Source organism: Sceloporus undulatus, chromosome 1, assembly GCF_019175285.1.
Source record: "Sceloporus undulatus isolate JIND9_A2432 ecotype Alabama chromosome 1, SceUnd_v1.1, whole genome shotgun sequence".
NCBI lineage: Eukaryota > Metazoa > Chordata > Lepidosauria > Squamata > Phrynosomatidae > Sceloporus > Sceloporus undulatus.
Genome location: NC_056522.1, coordinates 222,665,488 through 222,687,794, shown reverse-complemented (window position 1 = coordinate 222,687,794; position 22,307 = coordinate 222,665,488). Strand labels below are relative to the sequence as shown.

The 22,307-nt window shown below is 40.7% G+C and overlaps 1 protein-coding gene across 4 annotated transcripts in view; it reads left to right on the top strand.

Annotated features, from left to right (window-relative positions):
• The window catches only part of LYPD6B (LY6/PLAUR domain containing 6B), an 82,857-nt gene that overhangs the window by 2,158 nt on the left and 58,392 nt on the right, over window positions 1-22,307 (top strand). The window lies entirely within an intron of this gene.

Below are 22,307 nucleotides of genomic sequence, written 5' to 3'. Positions count from 1 at the left end.
CTGACAAGGGGGGGGGGGAGAGTTACTGGTCAGGGTAAGCTTGTTCAAATAAATGGGTTTTTAACCCCTTCCTGAATTGGGCTAGGGAGGTGGCTGAGCGGAGCTCGAAGGGCAGCGCGTTCCAGAGGTTGGGGGCTGAGATGGAAAAAGCCCTCCTAGAGGTGGAATTATATTTCGCCTCTGGAACACTTAATAATAGCTGCCCTGAAGATCGAAGTGCGCGGGGCGGATTGTACGGAGATGTAATGTCACCCTTCCAGGTATTTTGGGCTGTCTCTTAACTTTAGCCTTGCTGGTTGGACTTTATAGGAGTTTAAAAAGTCTAACAGCATCAGGAGGGCCAAGGTTAACCATCCCTTATTTACCCGCATATACTCAACTATAAGTCAACCTCATGTATAAGTCGAGGGCACGTTTTGAGGAGGCAATTCTGGATTTTGATATGACCCTTGAATAAGTCGAAGGTAAAATGTAGGGACATGCAACAAAAGATCTAAATGATAAAGCAAAGGAAAACAATGCCAAAGAACCTACAAAGTTATGGCAGGCATAACTCTTTGTGTTCACGCTTAAGGCTGGATGGAAGAGAGAGTTAGGGAGAGGTCAGTGCTTCCAGGACAGATTGCACTCTTGCCTTTCACTAGTGGATGGTTTCCTTTTTAAAAAGTGTTAAAGTATAGTATTTACCTTGACCCATGGATAAGTCGACCTAGGTTTTTGGGGTCAATTTTTTAACTAAAATTTCTAGATTTATTCATGAGTATATACAATATATATTTATTAAACTATTTCTACCTCCTCTATCTAAAGATGTGCGAGTGGTGTAACATAAAATAATCTCCAAGGGCAGCCCCACATAGAGTGCATTGCGGTAGCCTAACTAGGAAGCTACCAGTGCATGAACCACTGTGCCATATCTATCCCTGTCTGGGAAAGACCATCCAAGAAAGGCTCTTCTCTAGACAGAGTCTCAGAGTATTTTTTTAAAAAGTGATTTAAAAGGATGTATAAGGACGCTTCCTACCATCTGATAGCACAACAGGATTTATGGACACACAGCCATCACCTCTGTAGATTAGAGCCTGCTGGACCAGGTCCCTTCTTTCCTAGCCAGTACACCCATTGAACATGCTGTCTGAGGATGATGGGCGTTGTAGTCCAGCACATCTAAAGAGCACTTGGTTGGGGGTTATTAACACAATCTGCTGTCCACAATCTAATCACCAAGTCTGTTCCCATCCATTGATTTACTGAACACAAAAGAGTATGGGTGAGCCATATGCTGTAATTTATTGTTTGCTGTCAAGTCAGCTTTGACTTATGTCCAACTTGGATCTTGCAAACTCACGGCTGTGGCTTCCTTTACAGAATCATTATGTAATAGATGGTCAACACTCCATATCCACAGAGTTTTTATCCACAGATTCAAGCATCCACAGCTCAAAAATATTTTAACATATATAAATTACAAATAGCAAGCCTCAATTTTGTCATTTTATATAAGAGGCACCATTTTACTGTGCCATTGTATTTAATGGGACTTGAACATCCACGGATTTTGATATCCACGTGGTGTGTGTGTGTGTGTGTGTGTGTCATGGCACCATTAAATCCAAAGCCCCAGCAGATACCAAGGACCCACTGTATTCCTCTTTTCCTACTGCCTTCCCCAGCATGATTGTCTTTCCCAGAGAGTCATGTTGTCTCATTATATGCTCAAAGTATAATAGCCTCACTTTAGTGATATTTGCTTCTAGGGAGAATTGGGGCTTAATTTGTCTTGGGTCCATGCATTGGCCTTTTTAGCAGTCTATGTTATTGGAACAACTCTCCTCCAGCATCATTTTCCAAATAGCATAACTTAAGTCTGCTTCCTCAGATGCATTCATCTGAATGAATCTGAGGAAGTAGAGTTAAGTCTACGAAAGCTCATGCTGCCAACTTCTTTCTTTAGTTAGTCTCAAAGGTTCTACAAGACTTCCTCGACTCCAGTTCCTAGTGTGTGGTGGGAGTGATTTTGATCACATCTCAACAAAATTCCAAGTTCTTTTCTTTTCGGTGGAGGAACCATGTCAAAAGCCTTTCTACCAACATCCTACACTTTGTCTCTCCTTACTGCTTTGTTTCTCTAATTCTTCAGCCATCACCTATCCTTGTTGTTAACTGCCACCAGTTAACAACTGAATCAACTTCAACTTAAGGCAGCCCTATGAACTAGAAACCTCAAAGTCACCCTGTCATCAGGGCTGTGGATTCCTTGACTGAGTCTATCCATCTGTGATGCAGCCCTCTTCTTTTCCTCCTTGCCAAGCATTATTGTCTTTTGTAGGGAGTTGTGTCTTCTCATAATATGGCCAAAGTACGAAGTCTTAGCTTAGTCATCTTGGCATCCAGGGAGAGCTCAGGCCTGATTTGCTCTGAGACCAATTTATTTCTCCTTTTGGCAGTCCAGGGTACCTGCAGAAGTCTCCACCAGCACCACATGTCAAGTAAGTTGATTCTGTTCCTATTTGTCTTCTTCATTGTCTAGCTTTCACAACCATACATAGAAAATGGAACGACAATGACACAGACAATCCTGACTTTGATAATCACTTGGTATATCAATGCAGAATTTTAAGAATTTCTTCCAATTCTGCCTCTGTGGTTAGAACATAAACTTGGATTATCGTTATATTGATCAGTTTTCCCTGAAGTCTTATTAATATTATTCAGTCAGACTTTGCGTTATGTTCCTTAACTGCTTTTGCTACATCTCACTTTTAATGCCACTTAGATTCTCATTTCCTAAGTAAAACTCTGTGTAGTTGTCAGACTGAAAATGTCCCATTCCTGTCAACCTTAGTGCAGGTGAAGTGGTTTAAGTGTTGAACTACAACTCTGGAGATCAGAGTTCGATTCTCCTCTCAGCCATGGAAACACCCTGGGTAAGACACACACTCTAAGGCCTGTTACAGACTGCCAAAATAAAGCTGCTTCGGGTCTCTTTGGAGGTATGCTATTTAAATGATGCATGCATCCTAAGAATCCGGAAGCTGCACCAAAGCTGCACTCCAGTGCTTAGGAATGGAGTGTGGCTTTGGCGCGACCTCCGGACTCTTAGGACCCATGCATCATTTAAATAGCATACCTCCAAAGAGACCCGAAGCAGCTTTATTTTGGCAGTCTGTAACAGGCCTAAGTCCCAGAAAACCTAGTGATAGGTTTACCTTAGAGTCGCCATAGGTCAGAAATAACTTGATGGCACACAACAACAAAGTTAAAGTTTAGAACTGTACAATACACACACACACACACACACCAATCACCAGCAACAATTACAGTCTTTTTTTGGTTGCATTCATATCTCATGCATTTGCAATTGGGAATATGGTTCATAGTCATTGATACAAATTGCCACAGACCATAACTGTATCAGGTATAATGAGATATAATTTAGAAGTTACTAATTGTGTTTAAGTCAACAGCAGAAATAATTCTGGGAAGATATATTTTATAATAGTAATAACTTTATTAACCGCTGCAAAGATGGTCTGAGCATGATACTAGCGGTGGTGGGGAGGCAGTCCCCAACTAAAGAGAGTTATTGAAATGTATTGAACTCACTGAAATGATTAAGTAACATTTGGTACGACTTTGAGCAGTATTGTTGAAAAAAGGACTTACTTTATAAGGTACTGGAATATGAATTGAATTCACAAGGGGCCCAGAGATCTTAAGATATAGGGCACAACAACAACAACAATAAGATGATGCTGATGCTGATACAGTAAAGTAGGGTTGGGAGTTAATATAAAAGAAACTTGTTATACTATATACAGTTATTTTTAATGCTATTGAATGTAAGAAAATTACACAGTATTAGCTTATGAACACACACATCAATTTAAATATTGAAAACAGTGGACTAGAAGTCGTTGTTGGTAAAACATAATCTCCCTAGGTTTCAGTATACCCATTTGTATTTTTTAGCTGTTCACTTCTAGAGGCATAGATATGGGGACATGAACAGAGAATTATGTCAATTGTGAGGCAGTTATATGCTCTCTGTTTGGTCTTTTATGCCAAAATATATGTGAATTAAGTTATGTTAGACATAACTAATTCTACTTATCAGTACATTCATCAGCTAAACTGACAAATCAAAATCTACTTGGAATTTAAATCAGTTGTGTTTGAGTGTATGAACTGGAATAAATTGAATTCATAGGAATATACATAAATCACACCGTTCTTTTTGAGCAACACACATCAGAATTAATTACAACTGTGGCTGTAAATTCAAATCTTGGTTTTCCTTGAGCAAGCAGACTTGACTCTGATTCACAACGTAATGAGTCCTGTTTGTTTGAAGTCTTGTTATAAATTTTGTTTTCTTTTCTTGTTGCCTCTCTTTGCTTTCCCTCCCACAAGTTTCTAGTGGAGCCACAAGTTTCCCCTGTAATTAGTATGTTACTATGTTTGTCTCATGTAAACATAGCTGGACAGACAACTTTGTTGTCTCTCTGTGAGAGTGTAGACCAGCAAATATCAATAGTGCATATGAGTATTCAGTTGTCAGCTGATTTTTTTTCCTTTTCTATAGAAGAGAGAAACTAACTGGGTGAATTTGTTTGATGAGTCAGTAGATTGCAAAGCTTGAGAAATCTCTGTTTTTTATTTTTATTTTTTGTAGTGATTCGTATAAAGCAACTATGGCTTTGAGTTGGGTCTGGTTGCCTTCCAGGTTCACTTCCAAGTGCACAAGCCCTTGGTGAGTCCATGTTCTTGCTTCTGCCATCTGTTGAACTCACTTCTGATGGGCTTCTAGTATTCAAGGTATTCTAGTGTTTGCAGTGGTGTGCCCATAACAAACATGGACTCAGTGCAGTGCCTTGAAGTGGCAGGTTCACAAAGACCTTGCTGCAGGCCTGTTTTCCATTTTTTGCTTCAGACATTATGCAGTACTCAGAGGCACATCATGCAATAGTGATTGGCTATGTATTTACACTTTTTCTTTACTAAGATCACAGGCCAGTTTCTGGACATTTGCACAGTGCTCAGTGTCAACTACAAAACCATTAATGCACTGAGCTTGGTGCTCCTCAGGATGTCAGCCTCCCATATGAAGTGCTTCCCTTTTAAAGATCAGGAAGCAAGACCGAGAGCTTAGAAAATTTTCTCTATTGGGCTGTTGTTTCCAGCATCCCCCAGACAGCATAATGGTTTCTTGGCACACTGTGATCAGAACTGTTAGGGACATCCACACATGTATGTTTCCCTTACTAAAGCAAATATCATTTTTCAGGTAGGATTGACATTCCCTTTCTCTCTCCCCAGTTGCCCCCCCACATCTTACTGAAAAGCTCCTGAAGCTGCCTTGTCTTGCGTTCCATGTTATGGGTGAGCAGACAGGCTCAGAGAAGTGTCTGGCTACATCCTCATTGCCACCCATGTAAAGATGACATCAGTGCTGGGATCCATCAGGGTCCTCCAGTGTTTCAATGCTGCTGTGATCATTGTGTGTCTGGCTATGGGAATGTAGCTAGACATTTCTCTCACGCTTAAGCACTTCCTAAGTGGTTTACAATGTGTAAGCTAATTGTCCCCAACAAGATGGGTATTCATTTTAGCAATCTTGGAAGGATGCCATGCTGAGTCGACTCTGAGCCCCCTGGCTGGTTTTGAACTCACAAGTGGGTTGTGAGTAAGTACAGGCATTTAACCGCTGCACCACCAGGGCTCCATGAAGCATGGAATGGTAATGCAGGGCAATTTCAAGGGCTTTTCAGTAAGTCAAGGGTGGCATATATGGCTTGGCATAGTATAGGCCCACGAGCAGATCTTTACACTATGTTGCAAGGCTATAGGATTGAGACCTGATTGTATTAGTATATTGCTTCCCACAATTGCATGCATAATAAAAGACATCTCCTCAGAAAAGTTCTTACTTCACAGAAATTGACTTTTGGTAAGCAGAACGTATTGCTTTCACACTCAAGACCAGGTATTTGGCAGACCTGTATCTTCTTATGCAACTCTTTGAAGGTTTATTATCAGGGTCACAGTTTGCATCTTTTTATACATTCTGATCCCACGCACACAACCATGGAACTGCTAATATGTATGTATGTCTCTGTCTGTGTTTGTCTGTGCCTTCAGGATGCCTATTAATGTATGGCAAACAATCCCATGAATTTGATAGGGTTTTTTTTAGGCAAGGAAGACCCAGAGGTGTTTGCCAATTCCATCTTCTGAAAACTGCTAATATACCTGTAGCTTTAATGTTGACTCTATCAGTTCATCTGAGGAAGTGGATTGAAAAAGCTCCCACAAAAATAAACCAGTTAGTCTTCAAGATGCTACTAAATTCCCCTCCCCCAGCTCCATTTAATGCTGAAACAAACTAACATACCTATCTCTTTGGAAAACTGAATCACTAGATGATTAGCAATAGTACTGAACTGGCCTTCCCAGACCTTACACTACAGATACTGGACTACAACTTTGCCATGCCAAACATCTGGAGGGCACCAATCTGAGGCAGACTGTACTAAGTTGATCCTTCAGTGACCTATAATCCTTTCATCCTTCTTGTGTTGATTTTTATTGGAGCAAGAGATACAATATTGAGAAATATGCAGATGTGTTCTTAACCTTGACTGTTGGAATTCCTGAAATCAATTGGCTTCTGACCTCATTTTGTTCAATGTGTTTATTAAAGGCATCTGTGTTTGTGGCATAATCTCCTTTACAGATGCCCATCCATTAGTTTCTCATCTATAGTGTGGGATTTTTTTTTAAAAAGGTTTCAATAGTAGCATCTGTTATGCATAAATTGAGGCAGGAGTTACTTCAAAGTGACAGATTAGATGTAAATCTTGGTTAATGAAAAGGAAATGTTAACATTCCTTTTAGAGGAGAGAGAATGAAAACATGGAAGAGAGGAGAGCTTCCTCAGGTGCCTGAAATCCAAAATCGAACTAGGTGAGTTTAGAGTTGTAGGAAGAAAAGATTATCTGTATTTGATAAGTGACTCATGATAGTTAACAGAACCATTATATTTTGAAACATGCTGTCCTTAGGGGTAACCTGTACATCAAATATGATAGATGACGAAGGTAACATCTGGATTTTGAGTGAAACATTTTAAGCATCTGCTTATCAGAAAAACCTTTATCTGCATTCATCATGGAAACAGATTCTTTGTTTATTCACATGAGGAAAGTAGGGTTGCACAACTCATGTGTTTATTCTCATGTGAAGGCAAAGGCTTCCATGGCCAGCATCCATATTTTTTGTTGGTTTTTTGGGCTATGTGGCCATGTTCTGGAAGAGTTTATTCCTGATGTTTTGCCAGCATCTGCGGCTGGAATTTTCAGAGAATGCTGGCATAGAAGAGAATAGTGTGTGTGTGTGTGTGTGTGTGTGTGTGTACACACACACACACTGTGTGGCCCTTGGTTGAGAGGAAGTGATTTACATGTTTGTTCTCAATTAATGGATGCTATTTTTTTGGTTAGGTTCCCAAGACCTTTGTAAATACTGTATATTTCTATTCATCTCTCTTCTCCATGACACTTGGAAAACATGTTTTTAAATTGAGGAATGTTTAAAAAAGAAATTGTGAGTAAGAGAGTGACACGGTGTGGTATGCTTGCATTTGTGATGTCAGGTGTGCCATAAAAAATTATAACAATTTCCTAATGTTTGTGTGCCAGAAATAAGTATTTGTGTCCTCAGTCTTCATTAGTAGTGTGTGTATGGTACAACTTAATATACACACATTTCTTGAGTGTATCCGATTACTTAGGTTTGTAATTGCTGTTTCTGTTAATTTCAACTTGTTAACAATCCTGTTACATAGATGCAAACAATCTTATTACATAGGTCAGGGCTGGCAAATAAAGGCCTGTGGCCCTAAATCCCTTTCAAGGGTCCTGGTATGACCAGCTACACCTCTGCTATATTAATTACCCTCTTAGAGCTAGTGTCCATTTACAAGGAGTGCTCTGATAACTTTCTTAAGTGATGGGGAAGAGGGCAGAAATGCTTTGTAGCCTTCTTACACCATTTAAGCCCAGGAGAGGCCTCTTTTATCAGTAAGAAGTGAGTAGAAATCACATTCTGTTAACTTCCTATTTCAAAAAAGCTTAAATTAACTCATTGTGACCTTAAAACACAGTGGAAATGCCCCCATACCTTGTAGAAGGCATTTTGAAGGAGTGGGGAAAGGTATTTTTTTAAAATGCACTTTTGTTTACCCCTTGGGGGCCCTCCAAACATGCTGTAGATGCCCTCCATACCTCCTAGAGGGCATTTTCAAGCATTTTGACCCATGGGGGGCACATATGGCTCAAAGGCCACACTTTGCTCACCCCTGCTTTACATCAAGCATACATATTCTAGTGTTACAACAGCAACAGTAGGTGGGTAGCTGCTTTTCAGCATTCAATTTTTTTTAAAAAAATTGTGGCTTTTGGAGGTTTCAATCAGGGCGAGAGACAACTTGTCCTTGTAGATTCCTTTTCTCCACATTTCCTTTACATGTGTGCTTGGATTAAAACTCAAAGGTGAAAGGCAGATTGAAATGTGCCATATTGGTAAATTAGTTAAAGAGTTTAATGCAGTCTACTGAGCACTACACCTAAGAAATCTTAATTGAGCATTATGGAGGTGTGTTTCCTTCTGTCCCCTCCACAGCATGCCACTCCTTGTAATAGGACATTCCAGGGACTGGAAGGTTACACTCCCCCCCCCCATTTCACTAAAAATGCCCATAGGTTCAAACTATGAGGAGAAATAAGGCTTTGTTATGCTACGTGGTGAACCATCTCTCTGTGGGCACTGTCAGTTGTGATTCATAATCATGTTTTGCATTCAACACAGTGTTTGTACTAAATCAGGTATTCCACATCAGTTTTCATGATGTTTTCAAGATTGATGAGAGAAACCTTAGTTACTACATGTAATAAGGATTAGTTTTACATTTTTGCATGGCAGGGGTTGCCCTGGATGGCTCTATGGCCAGAATCCTGTATGGGAGATGCGCATGCTTAAGCCACCATAGTTATGGTGTTGTGCTTTGACTCATGGCAATCAATGTTCCCCTGTCACTTGGGCAGCACATGACTGATGTTCCCACCCCCTTCTGTGAGTGATCTCTGGTGCAAGAGGTAGAAGTAGGTTCTCTGCTGCAATTCTCTCTTGCACTGGAAATCATTCATGGGGGCAGGGAGATGACAACCAGCTGCTTCCTGAGTAAAAGGGGAGCAGGCCCCTGTTGATTGCTGCCACAGAAGTAGGAAATGGGGGACATTCATGCTCCCTATGTAGCCCCTAAACTAGGGGCTAAATAGGGATCATGAATACGTAACAGTCATGAGTGCATAACTTCAGATTATGCATTCATAAGTGCTATAGAGGATTCCAGCCAATAAATCTGTTTTTTCAAACTATCTAACCAGAGCTTCTGTTTGCTGTCTTCAAACAAAACAAAATACTTTCCATATGTAATCACTTGCAGGTTTCAGATTTGTGTTGTTGTTGTTGTTGTTGTTGTTGTTGTTGTTGTTGTGTGCTCTCAAGTCATATCCAATTTATGGCGACGCTATCACAGGATTTTGTGGGGCTGAGAGTGTGTGACCTGCTCAAGGTCACCCGGTAGATTTTCATGGCTGAGCGGGGAACTGAACCCTGATCTCCAGAGTTGTAATCCAACATTCAAACTACTACATGTTGGCTCTTCAAATTAGCTTCATATGCTTTGTTGTTGTGTGCCTTGAAGTCATTTATGATTTACGCTGTACCTAAGACAGCCCTCATGGGGTTTCCTTGGCAGGATTTGCTCAGAGAGGTTTTGCCTTTGAGATTAACTGAAAGAGAGAAGTTGGTAGCATGAGCTTTCGTAGACTTGAGCCTACTTCCTTAGATACACAAAGTGCATCTACACGCTATGCATGTGAGGAAGGAGGCGCAAGTCTACGAAAGCTTGTGCTACCAGCCTCTTTCGTTCAGTTAATCTCAAAGGTGCTACTAGATCTCTTTGCATACTGATTTTCCAGACTAACAAGTCTTTGAATTCACTTAAATGGATTAGTATTATCCTCTGGACTAGAAAACAAAGGCATTTCTTTTCAGCGTTCTATCTGTGTAAGTTGTTGCTGGTGGTGTCTGTGTGTGTTCAAGTTGTTTCCGACTTATGGTGACAGGTGAACTGTCACAGAGTTTTCTTGGCAGGATTTCTTCAGAGAGGGTTTGCCTTTGCCTTCCTCTGAGGCTGAGAGTGTGGGACTTGCCCAAGGTCACCCAGTCAGTTCGCATGGCAAGCAAGGATTCAAATTCTTGTCTCCCAGTATCCTAGTCCAACACTCAAATCACTACATTATGCTGGGTCTCTTTTTTAGCTGGTATTGGGAGTGAAAAAAATCTGAGTATGTGACTTGCCCAAGGTCACCCAGTAGGTTTCATGGCTGAGATGGGATTTGAGCCCTGTCTCCAGTATCATAACGACATGTTGACTCATGTAACAATTATTTATAAACTCACACAAAAGTATGCATATGTATAAAAATAAAAATATGGGGTTTCATTCATTCACATACAAGCCTGTGTACTCTCCCCCCCCCCCTTTCCCTAAAGCCATTCCCCCAGGCTTCATCCCACTGCTGCTATTTCACACCATGCTGATCAGGCTTGTAAAATCTTGCCTTGTTTACATTGTAGGAGAAAGCAGCCCTATTGGTGCATATGGATGGCTGTTTCCTTGTCAGCTAGATGTCAGCTTGATCAGAATGTGTTATTGACTCACTTTTCAGTGAAAGTTCTTTTGTTGTTTTTAAAGGTCTTGCATGATAGGTAGAAGCAAATATTTAAGCAGTTGACAACTAACAAAGTATAAAAGGGAAATTCTTTTAGCTTGCTATCAGGCCCTGTAGACAAAGCTAGCATTTACATCTGAATAGGGAAATGGGTCACTATTTTAGGAAGGTAACACCTTCCAGGTGTAATTGCAGATTGTTGTTGTCTTTATTGACTTATGGAAACCTTTGGTGAAACTTATCATGGGTTTTCTCTATTTTTTTAAAATATCCATATCTTGTATGCTGCCCTAACTAAAGATCTCAGGGCAGCATACAACAGAATCAACTAGACCAATTTTGAACAATGTAAACAATAAAAATGATGCTAAAAGGCCAAAACATATTAAATAATTTAACATGTTAAAAGAAAACAATGTAAAATGAGTTAAACAGTCTACAAAACAATGGACCTGAGCGGAACTGTATACAACCAATTACTCCCCAAACTGAATTTGCTGCATTGCGTCCAAATCCTGGAAAAGAGCTGGACTCCCCACAGAAACACAGAAATGGCCATGTTGGGGTAATTTCACTGCTTAAAACATAAGTGGGTTTTTTTGGAGAGGGGGGGGCTTCTCATTGTTGCATGGTCAGAAGAGAATTCTAACCTGTGTGACTGACAACTGTAAAAGTGAATTGTGATGGTGTGGGACAGACTTACACCATCGTAATTCATGAACAGGAGGCCAGCCAACTGTGTTTTCTACTTGGTACTGGAATTATAGCAACATATTGTTTCGCACTAGTTTCACTTTTAAGAGCAAGCTGACATAAAATGCATCACAGTAGTTGGATGTTACAGTACTAGTGCATGGACTACAGTGGCTAAGTTCGCTATCCGTGAAAATCATGTAGTATGCCACAAATTAATGGTCATGGGGCTTAACAGGTCCCCCAATGATACTTTCTGGAACTGGCCTTGTAGATAACAGCAGAACCACTGTAGTCCCATTCAGCTAGAGTCTGTCCAGTAGGATAAGATAACCAATGGTGTCAGAAGCCACTGAGTTATGCCGAAAAATCAGGACGGCACTCCCCCTGTCTTTCTCCAAAAAGGTTGTCAGTTAGGGCTACTGAGACCATTTCTGTACCACACCCTAGCCTGAAACAAAACTGAAATGGTTCCAGGTTATCTGTTTCTTCCAAGAATGCTTGAGGTTGCCCAGCCATCATACATGCAAGCATCTTGCCCAGAAAGATGATAATCAATGGGATGGTAGTTCTCAAGAGAGTTTCTTTTCAGGAGAGGGTTCATTACAGCATTCTTCATAGCAGTAGGCACTACTCCCTGTTAGTTTACCAACCAATTTCATTTTACTAGATCTTAAAAGCCAAAATGGACAAAAGTCAGGCTTACATGTAGTGGGATAGACTAATTCAAGTATCTTGCCCACATCCTCAGGCCACAATAACTGAAACTGATCCCAAAGAATCTGAACAGAAAGTGCACTGGAGACTTCCCAGTGATATCAAGTGGTATCAAGTTCTAAATGAATACAAACCACTTTCTCTTCAAAGTGCCCAGCAAATTTTTCACAGCAAGTAGCCTAGGGCTCCATTCCTGCTCTCTCTGGGACCAATCCACAAAACTACTCACCTCTTGGAATAAACCATCTGGGTGGCATGTTGAGAATGAAATCCTAGAAGCACAGTAAGCCTTTTGACTGGCCTCACTGTTATTTAAGAGGCACAATGAAGAGCCCTCATCCATTTTTTGGTCGTATTTGCTCCATGTTCTATACCACCTACCTTCTAGCCATCTTGCTTCGATACCTATAAATATAAAGCTTTTGGGAATCCTTTAATTTCTACAAGTCTCTTGGGGCTTACTATCTTAATCAGTTCCTCGCCCATGCAAGGAGTGTCCACTGTCCTAAACCAAACTCTCTTAATGCCTGGGATAGGTGGGAGCAATCTTTTTCCTTTTGTTTCTGATTTCCATCCTTAATATCTTTAATTTTCCTAGTATTTCCTCACAACTTTTGGCTTCTCTTTTGTGCTTGCATTTTCATTCTTGAGCAGCATCCTTCTTGATATGGTTCATGGTAATGGAGGGTTCCCAGATGGTACTCATTAGTACAACTTTATTAGAGCTTCACCCCTAATAATGGCTGTGTATCGTGTCATGTCCATATCATCTCAAGTACTAGAGGAGTAAATCCAGTGATCAGCTTATATCAGATGAGCCCTGCCTAGTGTGTTGATCCTTGGAACACTTCAGATTATTTAAATCCCGCCATTGGGAACCAGATGCTGTAAAACTGCATTGCTGTTACTGCTTTCAAGGATTTTTCTTTTAAGCGCAGTGTTACAAGGGTACCACTGTGGCACCCTGAGGCTCTCTATATAATAGTGAAAAACATTCCTTCATTTGTGGCCTTGGGATGTTTGTCCCTTACACAGTGGCAAAACAAATCTTGTTCTTTCAGTTGATTCTTCCACCTTCTGCCTGCCCAATATTGGTCTGACTGCAATAACATTAAATGATGCTGCTGACATATAAAGGACCATAAAGTTCCCATGTCTGATTGGCTCTACATGGCAGGATCTCACTGCGTCAACAGGTACATGTAAAACTGCTAGAATGCCTCCTTCAGTATTGTATGGGTGAGCCAGTGTGGTGAAGTGGTTTGAATGTTGGGCCATAATTCTGGAGACCAGGATTCAAATCCCCACTCAGCCATTGAAACCTGCTGGGTGACCTTGGGCAAGTCACACACTCTCAGCCTCAGAGGATAGCAAACAAAAATCCCCTCTGAGCAAATCTTGCCCAGAAAACCCCATATTTTTGCCATAGGGTCACCATAACTCAGAAACAACTTGAAGGCACACAACAGCAAAACATATAAATAATTGATTTTACAGGTATACAAGTGACTCAGTAGTATGTACTTTAGCTGAATAAGGACAGCTTTCACATAATCAAGTCCTTCAGAGCTTGCTGACTGTAACTGCCAGTATCCGTGATATAGATGATGATGAAGAATGCTGGGAATTGCAGCCCAACAACATTTAGAGCAGTCACATGATGCCCATCCTTGCTATATATGACTTTGCAGAAGTGAGTTCAGTTCAGTGGGGATCAATCATAAACAAGTGGGTACTGAACAAATTAGAGAATATCTGCAAGCTGAGGAGGTCAATTGGGAAAAAAATTGCAAAATTGTCACATGTAGCCAATGGCTAACCATTGTTTACAATGCAAACGGTAGCCTTTATAGTGGTGTCCTGCAGAATTCCCTTACACCTAACAATAGAAAAGTATGACAAGATGTGTGGAGACAGTCTTAGCTTGTTATTTCTTCTGTGGAAAGCATGAGCTACATGAATAATGTTTGGCCTAGCAGTGACTATAAAAGTCTGATCTAGTCTATTTTATATTTTATTGTATATTAAGCTTGCTTAATATACAGCATGTAAAAAGGTGGGAAAGTGCTTTTGCTGAGGGTATTATAGAATAATGGTTGTATGTTGTAACGTAGCATTTTAATATGTTTTGTTATGATGGAACAATATGGACTTGATAGTTTTAACAATATAGTGGCTGCTGTATTATATTTCTGGCTCTCTTGAATGTTGCAAAATAAATCATGATACAGCAATGGGAAGAAATGGTTATATTTACTTGATTGAACAAAGGATGCAATTTTCCTATCTCATGCACGAGAAAAATGCTGTTTCCTGAAAGACTGCATTCTTGGCATGACCAACCTGGAACAATGAGGAAAGGTTCAGTGTTAAATATATGTTAAAACAGAAGAGTATTTTAAGTTACTTTTGTAAGTACTACTGAATTTATTGAGAGACCTCTCTTCTATTACCTTTTAACGGTATAACTGTCTTTACTTAACACCTAAAAATATACTATTAATAATGAATCAGAAACGGTTTTTGTAAAATATGTTTCGTATAGGGAATTCTAATAGACTACAGTTCCTTGTGGAGAAAATACACAGTGAGAAAATCATAGTTATCCTGGATAAATGAGTCTCATTTAAAAATAAACATACTTAGGATTGGGATGTAAGGCAGTTTCTCTTAAAGCTTGCATGTATTCACTGTAGACATAATAAATGTTTAGTTCTGTTCTAAATTAGGTGGCAAAATGAAGCCCATTGTGACAGAGCACACTTTCACCAAACATAGGCCTGTTACAGACAGCCAAAATAAAGCTGCTTCAAGTCACAGTGGAGGTATGGTGTTTCAATGATGCTACGTCCTAAGAGTCCAGAAGTCGCACCAAAGCCATGTTCCAGCCCTAAGGACTGGAGCATGGTTTTTTCTGGACTCTTAGGACGCATGCATCATTGAAACACCATACCTCCACTGTGACTTGAAGCAGCTTTATTTTGGCTGTCTGTAACAGGCCTTAGTCTTTCTTTAGAATTCAGGCCCTATACAGACTGGCAGAAAGTGCCAGTCTGTGGGCAGAGTCAGGGCTTGGCATCCTGACGATGTTTGCCCTACCTCTGTCCCCATGGTGCCATTTTGGCATGTGCTGGTCCAGACGGTACACGCCATCATGATGCACCTCTGGCACTTCGACCAAATGACACAGCACTGAAGGGGTGCCATAGAACCACGCTGCCGCAGCTATGGCACCCTTTGGAAGGGACAAAAAGGAGCTACTTTTTGCACCTCCTTTTTGTGCTCTCCAGAGGCTGGATTGGGGCCGTGGCATGAGGTTGTCACAGCCGCGATCTGGCCAGGAAAGGGGCGGCTACATGCCGCTCCTTAGGGGCAATCTGTATAGCCCCTCACTCTGGCTTATATTAAGTGAAACAAGGAGTTTCTAAAACAGACAAGTAATTCCTAGTACTGTAATTCCCTTTGCAAAATAGTGGTTACATATGTTTTGTCATCAAGATTTTTCTTTAATCATAAACAATACTAATATTCCAGGTATATAGACTCAAGCAGAGAAACGGGGGACATGAGTCTGCAGGAGCTGAGCAAGGCAGTTGAGGTCCCTCATAGATATGGTAGTCCAGTATCATCATAGGAAGGGTGCAGTGGTGTGGTCCACACCGGGTGACACCCTAGAAGGGGGTGACACCAGGTTGGGCCCTCCCCCCATGCTCCCCCTATGCCATGCCCATGACATCCCCCCATGCATTCCACACACTCTCCCATGCCGTCCCACATTCCCTATGCACATTCTCACCCCCCCCCCCCCGTGCCATCTTGTCTTTTTCCTCATCAGGAAAAGGATGGGGCGGCACAGAAGCAGGGACCACAGAAGCCCCACCCTACACACCGGGTGGCACCTGGTGCAGGGACGCCATTGGGTTAGCCATGGGTCGAAGATAACTCAAAGACAATTAACAACAACAACAATATTAAACTGGCCCACTATCCTTATTTTACTTTGTAAATAAATACCCTGGTCATACTGACACTTTTTATTTATGTTACATATCTTCTGGATAATCGGAAACCAAATGTTGTTCACAAGTAGCAAAATTTTGCTATATTGTATGCAAATTACACCCCCAACTGGTTGACGGAAACTGAAATGTCTATAGCTGATCTGAAATTGTATTTGAAATTGTTTTAACAATTGTAATAACTGTACTGTGCAATTATTATTTTATCAATTTTTGTATTGGCCAATGACCAAATAAATGTTACTACTACTACAGTACTTTGTTGTAGTTGTGTCCAGGCTTACCAGAGGGAAATCTGGAGAGGGCTTGTATACCTTTAATGTGCAGAAGATGGAATTTCAGCAAATGTTGCTCTTCACACATGCCAGATTGAAAACTGTACCTATAACGTTTGTGCAGAAGAGGAAATTTTAGCAGGTCTTGTTTGTTACTAGTTTTCTATCTGGCAACTCTAAATGAATCATTTCCAACTTTTCCCTTAACTATACCACATTCATTCTCCTATCCTCCTGCTTATAGCTAGCCAGAATTCATGCATTAACTGTTAGTATATCTATTTGTCTCCTTCCTTTCTAGCTCACCTCACTTTCCACATTCTTAAATCTGTGATAGGCTCAACCCGGAAGTGGGAAACCCATGAAAAAAAAAGTGTACTTCTCCGTTTTACCTGGGATTTAAAAGTAATGGTTAACTTATAATTATAGTAATTGGTAAGCTTATCATAAAATCATAATAGAAATTACCTCTCCCAATTAGGTTTAATGTTATTCTTTTGTGGTGGATTAATGGTGATTGACATCAGGTGAGCCTGGATTCATTTAGTAACCTCATACCAAGAATAATAATTGTAGCTCTTTGCATTGCTCTTGACTTTAGGTTTCCTTACTCAAAGCCTCATTTAGAAACAAATAGCTAAAGTTTATTCTGCAGATGTCTTGGAACATTTACCCATTTTTCCAAATTGAGACCTAGTGGAGTAGTGCAGTGCACCCAAGGGTTGCAGATGTGGAATGCTGGGGCTTCTGGATTAACAGGAATAATGATATTTTCTTCCACTCCACTAAGGATCCACTTTCCCTTCTCAGCTTAGTTCCAGGCCTCACAGTAGCTGCTGCTGCTGCTGCTGCTGTTGTATCCCTTCAGGACATTTACAACTTACAGTGACCCTAAGACATGTGTATCACTGGGTTTTATGGGGCTGAGAGTGCATGAATTGTCCAAGGTTACCCAGTGGGTTTCCATGGCTGAGTGAGGAATTGAACTCTAGTCTCCAGGTTCTTAGTCCAATGCTCAATACACTACACCATGCCAGCTCTCAGTAGCTGTACCAGGTGCTAATTTGACAAAATACCTGACCCTGATGGAGATGAAGCTTCGAGAATTGGTTTGATGATACGACAGCTGCCTGACCATGTCCACTCATTATGGACATGACTGCAGAGTTGCCATGTTAGGCAGCTGCAGTGGAATGTACACCACTGCCCACTGCCTTTGGGCTACTAGTCAAGGTTTCAGAGTGAGCTGCCCATTCTAGAACTGATCGTGTTGTGCCAGCATAAAAGTCGTGCATTTTTGCTCCATTTGGTTTTCATGTAGTGAAGAGTTCCTCTGCCAGGCTCTAAACTTCATGGGTGGTGACTTTGTAGAAATCCAGTTCTTTTGATTAAACTGCTATTCTGGCTTTTGACTTGCCCGTTCCAGACAGCCTTTTGCTGAAAGTTATGTTTGCCACTTCATTTTTTTAGTCTCTGAGGGTGCATCTACACTGTAGAAAGAATGCAGTTGGATACCACTTTAAGTGCTATAGCCCCAGTGTATGGAATCCTGGTGTTTGTAATAATAATAATAATAACAACAACAACAACAATAACAATAACAATAATAATAATAATAATCTGTTTATTTATAGACTGCTTTTCCTGGGAGATCAAAGCGGGTTACAACAAAGTACACACAATGTACAGATTTACAAACAGTATCCACATAAAAATCCATATCAATACATCAGATTATTAAAAACAAGATAAAAATACAAGATTAAAACCACAACAATAACTAGCTAAAAATGCTCATGTAACGGGGAGAGAGGAGGAATCACAGCGTCTGGGGGAAAGCCTGTTGGAAGAGGAAGGTCTTCAACTTCTTCCTAAACAGGTCAAGGGAGGTAACCTAGTTTCACAAGGTCTTGTCTGCCAAAGAGTGGTGGTGCCCCACAAAATTACAAATTCCAGGATTCTGTAGGATGGAGCCATGGCACTTAAAGTGGTGTCAAACTGCATTATTTCTACAGTGTAGGTGCACCCCGAGTCTGTAATTCACCACATAGCTTTGTAACTATGGTAGTTATGCATTGGAAAAGGCTCAGTAGGGTTCTGGTTATTCATTTTTTTTATTCATCTCTCAATATCAAGAAGTTATTGTTTTCTTGTGGTGGATCTAATAAAATACAATGATACATAATTTCATTATTGATTCATCATTGTTATTAAACATAATTTTTCATTGGTCTGTCTTCCAGTTTTGTTATCCTCTAAGGCCCCAGTCACACTACAGAAATAACTTGGTGTGAAACCGGGTTATTTCCATGACGTTCCCACTGGCCCCGAATGCACCAAGCGCCATTTGTGGGGAGGGGCACAGAAAAACCCTAATGTATTTGACACTGGCTTCTTAAGCATATCTTTTTTAAAGGTCTGGAGTGATCTGGATCTTTGGTAGTGTAAGCAAGCTACCAAATTGATCTGCATCACAGGGGTTGTTCACGGACATGGAGACACTTCCATGTTGAAGTGAAGTGGGGCATGTGAATGTTGGAGAGGATTTAAATGCCTCAGAGATTCGGTCACATTAAACGTAGTGGGAACATCAATCCTGAATTACATCACCGCAGAGATCCAGATCTCCACGGGACAAAAACATACATGTGAATGCCCCCTAACACAGCCTTAATGAACCAGCATGGTGTTGTGTTTTGAACATTGGATTAGAGCTCTGGAGACCAGGGTTTGAATCCCCACTTTGCCATGAAACCCCACTGGGTAACCTTGGGCAAGTCACACTCTCTAGACTCAGAGAATGGTAATGGCAAACCCCCTCTAAAGAAACTTGCCCAAAAAACCCATGATAAGTTCACCTTAGGGTCACCATAAGTCAGAAATAACTTGAAGGCAAACAATTTACACACATACCCACAAGACTGCCTTACCCTATTCATATTTTCTCAAGCTATCATAACCAATTGAGATGACCATGCTGACTGGGAGTGATAAAAGTTGTAGTCCTGCGTGTATGGAGACTTGGCAAAAAAAATTCTGATGAATACAGTAGTAAATTGCACATAATGTGCATTACAAAAGAGATTAAGGGGCTACCTTCATGGTTGTCAACTAATACATAAATATATACACATACCTGTATGAATGTGCATATAAATGAAGACCAACATTTTTTTCCTTAATAAAATTTAGCAGGGAACCCAATGGCAGATGCTTGTTGTGACAAACGACAAGAGAAGAGAAGAGCAATCTAACACTGAATGGATAAGCCATCCTTCAGAGAAATGGTTTAATCTGATTTCATCTCCCAACTGGATATAGAATGTAATCTTTCTGAAAGACAGTTAAATTTGCCTGCTAGTGACAGGCAAAAATGTCTGAGGCAGAGCAAAAGTTATTGCTGCAAAAGGCTCCCATGGGAGTATTTTCATCACTGGTAAGACTGGAAGGCTTACTTAAAAACAACCTATTGTGAAGCTAATTGTTCACATTTAAAATCTGGCAGATTGGGGGTGGGGGTGGTGAAGGAGAGGAAACAATAGGAACTACATTGTATCCAGTATTAACTGGTGATGATAAATGCTGGAAGTTGTAGTCTAACAGCATCCGGAGGGCTATAGGTTGTCTATCATTGGCCTTAAATGTATACCACTGGCCGATGTTTTTACCTTAATTGATTCTCAGCCTTGAATGTGATGGTGAACGTTCCTATCAAGGTCAGTGCTGTGTAAGACTTTTAGGACTATTTCACACACATATTCTGTAACACACTGAGAAAAATCCCATCCTGCTATGTGGACCCAAGTTCCTGTCCTTTCCTTGCACTTTCCTGTCTGCTCCAGCTTCCATCCTCCTCATGTAGAATGGCAGGCACATTGGCTGGGGATGGTGCAAGTTGTAGTTCAGCACATCTGGCAGCCATTGAGTTGTGAAGGATGCTTTTTCTATGTACTTGCAGCCAAGTATTTTGAGCAGAAAAAAGACTGATGATCTATAATCACTATGATGGCTACAAGCTGTTTGGTAGTAATGATTTGCCCAAAACCATCCTGCATTTTTGTTGGGTAAAAATAACCAGCTACAGTGTACAGGGCCTATCGAGCGGGGGAATTCAGGAGAGCTGAGGGGGGGAAAAGCCAGAAAGCTCATATAATTAGCTGATTAAACTTATTGTTGTTTAGTGTAAAGTATACTGTTATCTGGAGCACAGGGAATAAAGCATTTACGAAAGTGTACCAGTGGTCATATTGAGATAGCCTGAGATGAGCTACTATATTCAATTATGTTTTCATAACCATTCACCGAAAGCTGTTTACTTTGTTCATATTTTAGCATAACCATATTTTTTCTACAAAGAAGGAAAAACAACACCTTTAAAACTTCATGAGATATTGTTACCCTTATTGAAAAGATGTAGCTGAGGATTTAAGGTGCATTTGGTCTATTAAATCCTCAGTTTTGAGAGGAACAGCTGGGCCCCCAATTCAGTCTTGTTCCGCCTTGCAAAATTTCTCTCGGAGGCCCTGCCTGTGCATTGGAGAGATGATTCCCAGTCTGTTCATTCTTGGTGTGTTCTCTGTGTTTCCTGTTCCCCAAATTTCCTTCTCATCTCTCTTAACAATTGCACAGACTACCTACGGGGGAATTCCATTCATGTTTTGTAATGACTTCAATGGGGAGGGGGTGGAAGGTGGATAGACAGCCAAAAAATCTCACAGGTAGTTCTACTGGCACTGATGGGCCTCCTTTTCAATCCCCACCCACGAGATTAAGGAAAACTTGGCTTTGCAGCATTCCATGGTGTATGTATTTAGGTTAATTACTATTTTGGTGGCACGGGGAGCTATATCCTTGAATATAGGAGTCCTGACTGGTCCTAGACATGTTTTCCTTGAAAACGGAAAAGAGTCCTGATTTATGAACCTGGTCCTAGGAATGTTTTCTTGGAATTAAGGGTCTGAGCTGCACATTTCGTTAGACCTCCCAATGTAAATTACTTAAAAAAAAATCTTGATGGGACTTTGATCTGGATTGGGTCATAAAGGAGGAGAGGATCTAACACTATTCTCATACTACATCTAGAGGGCCCTTATTCCACACTGCCTGGAGTTAATGTTAGCTGCAGAAAGGGAAAATAGTCTCAGCAGCAAGAGTTTGTTTTGCAGTGTCTCCTTTTCTATTGGAAAAAAATGAGAGAAGAAGGGAGAAGATGCTTTTTTATATATAGCAGGTATGGCTTCCTCTTCTGTTTGTTTTTAAAGGTGCAGTCTGTTTCTTCTTTTAACCGCTACTGTCTTAGATTTGAGTTTTGATTGATATCCAGTATGCTATGCATTGTGGACTGAATCCACACGAGGGTTATATCCCAGCTTCAGTGTGCAGCAGGTTTGACCCCATTAATATCACATTCACCTGTTTTAATCCAAACTCAAATTGGTCTTGACAGCCACATATTTGCTCCACCTGAAGTCACATTGATAAACTGTGTTGGATTATTTTAGGTCATATGGCACAGTGGGTACTTATTTTTCCCTTCCTGGCATTCATGTGAATATACATATAACCTCATATTCATACCCTGGTAGTGCAGTGGTTAAATGCCTGTACTGCAGTAACTCACTCAAAACCATAAGGTTGTGAGTTCAATCCCAGCAAAAGGGCTCAAGATTGTCTCAGGTTTGCGTCCTTCCGAGGTCACTAAATGAGTACCCAGAATGTTGGGGGCAATTAGCTTAGACACTGTTAGTTTAGTATGAAGCGGTATATAAATGAAGCTGAAAAAATCCATCAATAGCCTTTCTTCT